Genomic DNA, 4,920 nt, shown 5'->3' on the forward strand with positions numbered 1-4,920 from the left:
TTGCTTACGCGCTACCGTGGTCAGCATTCAAGCACTTGATGAACGAGAAGTACCGTCCCAGAACCGAGGTCAATAAGCTCAAGTCAAAACTTAGAGGGTTACGAACACAGGGATTCGATATTACTTCGTACGAAAGACAATTCACAGAATTGTGCCTATTGTGTCCGAGAGCGTTCGAAGATGAGGAAGAGAAGATCGACGCGTTTTTGAAAGGGTTACCGGAGAGAATCCAAGAAGATATAAGTTCACACGAGCCTGCCTCCATACAAAAGACATGTAGAATGGCTCACAAACTAGTGAACCAGATTGAAGGAAGAATTAAAGAACAGGCGGCCAAAGAGGCCAATGTGAAGCTAGTCAAAAGAAAGTGGGAGGAAAACGGTGATAAGAGTCACAAATACAACAACAACAATCCCAACAATCACAACATCAATTGCAACTACAACAAACGGCACAACAACAACAACAACAACAACAACAACAACAACAACAACTACAACAATCATCCCAACAACAATAACAACCGCAACAATAACAACAATCAGAAGCAGCTATGCCAAAGGTGTGAAAAGTATCACTCGGGTTTCTGCACCAAATTTTGCAACAAGTGTAAAAGAAATGGTCATAGAGTGGTGAAGTGTGAGGTCTACGGACCAGGGGTTAACAGAACAAAAGGAACAAATGGTGTCAGAACAAGTAATGGTGGAGCAAGTAGTGTCGGAGCAAGTTATGCCAATGTAGTTTGTTATAAATGTGGAAAACCGGGCCACATTATTAGAAATTGCCTGAACCAGGAGAACACGAATGGACAAGGCCTCGGAAGAGTTTTCAATATTAATGCGGCAGAGGCACCGGAAGACCCGGAGCTTGTTACGGGTACGTTTCTTATTGACAATAAATCTGCTTACGTTTTATTTGATTCGGGTGCGGATAGAAGCTATATGAGTGGAGATTTTTGTGCTAAATTAAGTTGTCCATTGACGCCGTTGGATAGTAAATTTTTACTCGAATTAGCAAACGGTAAATTAATTTCAGAAGATTATATATGCCGGAATCGAGAAATTAAATTAGGTAGCGAAATATTTAAGATTGATTTGATACCAGCAGAGTTAGGCAGTTTTGATGTAATAGTTGGCATGGACTGGCTGAAGGAGATGAAATCAGAGATCGTATGTTACAAAAATGCAATTCGCATTGTACGAGAAGAAGGAGAACCCTTAATGGTGTACGGAGAAAAGGGCAACACGAAGCTACATCTTATTAGTAATTTGAAGGCACAAAAACTAATAAGAAAAGGTTGCTACGCTATTCTAGCACACGTTGAGAAAGTACAAACTGAAGAAAAGAGCATCAATGATGTTCCCGTCGCAAACGAATTTCCCGATGTAATTCCGAAAGAATTACCGGGACTACCTCCACATCGATCTATTGAATTTCAAATAGATCTTGTACCAGGAGCTGCACCAATAGCTCGTGCTCCTTACAGACTCGCACCCAGCGAGATGAAAGAACTGCAAAGCCAACTGCAAGAATTATTAGAACGTGGTTTCATTCGACCAAGCACATCACCATGGGGAGCTCCTGTTTTGTTTGTCAAGAAGAAGGATGGTACATTTAGGTTGTGTATTGACTACAGAGAGTTGAATAAACTTACCATCGAAAACCGGTATCCACTACCGAGAATTGACGACTTATTTAATCAACTACAAGGCTCGTCGGTTTATTCGAAAATCGATTTACGTTCTGGATATCATCAAATGCGAGTAAAGGAGGATGATATTCCAAAAACTTCTTTTAGGACGCGTTATGGTCATTACGAGTTTATGGTTATGCCGTTTGGATTGACTAACGCACCAGCTGTGTTCATGGACCTTATGAACCGAGTGTGTAGGCCATATCTTGAAAAGTTTATCATTGTTTTCATCGATGACATACTTATTTACTCAAAGAATGATTAAGAGCACGAAGAACATTTGAGAAAAGTGCTAGAAGTATTGAGGAAAGAAAAACTGTACGCTAAGTTTTCAAAGTGTGCATTTTGGTTGGAAGAAGTTCAATTCCTCGGTCACATAGTGAACAAAGAAGGTATCCAGGTGGACCCGGTAAAGATCAAAACCGTTGAAAAGTGGGAAACCCCAAAAACTCCGAAGCATATACGTCAATTTTTAGGATTGGCTGGTTACTACAGAAGATTCATCCAAGATTTCTCCAAAATAGCAAAACCCTTGACTCCATTAACGCATAAAGGGAAGAAATTTGAATGGAAGGATGAACAAGAGAAGGCGTTTCAGTTATTGAAGAAAAAGCTAACTACGGCACCTATATTGTCATTGCCTGAAGGGAATGATAATTTTGTGATTTATTGTGACGCATCAAAGCAAGGTATCGGTTGTGTATTAATGCAATGAACGAAGGTGATTGCTTATGCATCTAGACAATTGAAGATTCACGAGCAAAATTATACAACTCACAATTTGGAATTGGGTGCTGTTGTTTTTGCATTAAAGACTTGGAGGAATTATTTATATGGAGTCAAAAGTATTATATATACCGACCACAAAAGTCTCCAACATATATTTAATCAGAAGCAACTGAATATAAGACAACGCAGGTGGATTGAACTATTAAATGATTATGATCTTGAGATTCGATACCACCCGGGGAAGGCGAATGTGTTAGCCGACGCTTTGAGTAGAAAGGACATAGAACCTATACGGGTAAAAGCTATTAATATAATTTTTCGTACTAACCTTACTACTCAAATAAAGGAGGCACAACAGGGGGTTGTAAAAGAAGGAAAGTTGAAGAATGAGATACCCAAAGGATCAGAGAAACATCTTAATATTCGGGAAGACAGAACCCGATATAGGGCTGATAGAATTTGGGTACCAAGGTTTGGAGATGTGAGAGAAATGGTACTTAAAGAAGCACATAAAACCAGATATTCAATACATCCCGGAGCGGGGAATGTAACACCCCAGGTAAAACGTTCCCCGTAGCATGATATTGTCCGCTTTTCAGAGATAGGGACGTACCCTTGTCTCCCCCATAGGTTGCTCACGGATTTTTCTTGGCGACCACACACGACGAACACTTTCCCAGGAGGTCACCCATCCTGGTAGTGCCCTTGCCTGAGCACGCTTAACTGCAGAGTTCTCATGGGATCTGCTGTGCTTGTGGTCCCAAAACGCGTCATGCTAGGAAAGGTCTCCACACCCTTATAAGGCATGCTTCGTTCCCCTCTCCAACCGATGTGGGACGGATGTAACACGGATGTTACAATCCCCCCCTAATGGGACACAGCGTCCTCGCTGTGCACGTTTGGTCCGGGGCCTGGCTCTGATACCATCTGTAACACCCCAGGTAAAACGTTCCCCGTAGCATGATATTGTCCGCTTTGCAGAGATAGGGGGTACGATGTATAAAGATCTCAAGAAACACTTTTGGTGGCCGGGTATGAAAGCCGATATTGCTAAATATGTAGGAGAATGTTTGACGTGTTCTAAGGTCAAAGTTGAACATCAAAAACCATCAGGTCTACTACAACAACCTAAAATCCCGGAATGGAAATGGGAAAACATTACCATGGATTTCATTACTAAATTGCCAAGGACTGAAAGTGGTTATGATACTATTTGGGTAATAGTTGATTGTCTCACCAAGTCAACACACTTCTTGCCAATGAGAAAAATGACAAAATGGAGAAGTTGGCGCGATTGTATTTGAAGGAGGTTGTCTCCAGACATGGAATACCCGTCTCTATTATCTCTGATAGGGATGGTAGATTTGTTTCAAGGTTCTGGCAGACGTTGCAACAAGCATTGGGGACTTGTCTAGACATGAGTACTGCCTATCATCCATAAACTGATGGGCAGAGCGAAAGGACGATACAAACGCTTGAAGACATGCTACGAGCATGTGTTATTGATTTCGAAAACAGTTGGGATCGACACCTACCGTTAGCAGAATTTTCCTACAACAACAGTTATCATTCTAGTATTGAGATGGCGCCGTTTGAGGCACTTTATGGTAGAAAGTGCAGGTCTCCAATTTGTTGGAATGAAGTGGGGGATAGACAGATTACGAGTCCGGAGATAATACAAGAAACTACCGAGAAAATCATCCAAATTCAACAACGATTGAAAACCGCCCAGAGTCGACAAAAGAGCTACGCGGACAGTAAAAGAAAAGATATAGAGTTTGAAATTGGAGAAATGGTCATGCTTAAGGTTTCACCTTGGAAAGGCGTTGTTCGATTTGGTAAACGGGGGAAACTAAATCCAAGGTATATTGGACCATTCAAGATTATAGATCGTGTCGGACCAGTAGCTTACCAATTGGAGCTACCTTAACAACTCGTGGCTGTACATAACACTTTCCAAGTCTCGAATTTGAAGAAATGTTTTGCTAAAGAAGATCTCACTATTCCGTTGGACAAAATCCAAATCAATGAAAAACTTCAATTCATTGAAGAACCCGTCGAAATAATGGATCGTGAGGTTAAGAGACTTAAGAAAAACAAGATACCGATTGTTAAGGTTCGATGGAATGCTCGTAAAGGACCCGAGTTCACCTAGGAGCGTGAAGATCAGATGAAGAAGAAATACCCGCATCTATTTCCAGAAGATTCGTCAACACCTTCAACAGCTTAAAATTTATGGACGAAATTTATTTAACGGGTAGGTACTGTAGTGACCCGAACTTTTCCATGTTTATATATATTAATTGAGATTGATATTTACATGACTAAATGTTTCCAACGTGTTAAGCAATCAAATTTGTTAAGACTTGATTAAATGAAATAAGTTTCATATAGACAATTGATCACCCAAGTTGACCGGTGATTCACGAAAGTTACAAAATTGTGAAAACTACATGTTGTGGTATATATAGACATATATATATGGTTGACATGAGATT

The sequence above is a fragment of the Rutidosis leptorrhynchoides genome, chromosome 11 (genome assembly GCF_046630445.1).
Source record: "Rutidosis leptorrhynchoides isolate AG116_Rl617_1_P2 chromosome 11, CSIRO_AGI_Rlap_v1, whole genome shotgun sequence".
In the NCBI taxonomy this organism is placed as follows: Eukaryota; Viridiplantae; Streptophyta; class Magnoliopsida; order Asterales; family Asteraceae; genus Rutidosis; species Rutidosis leptorrhynchoides.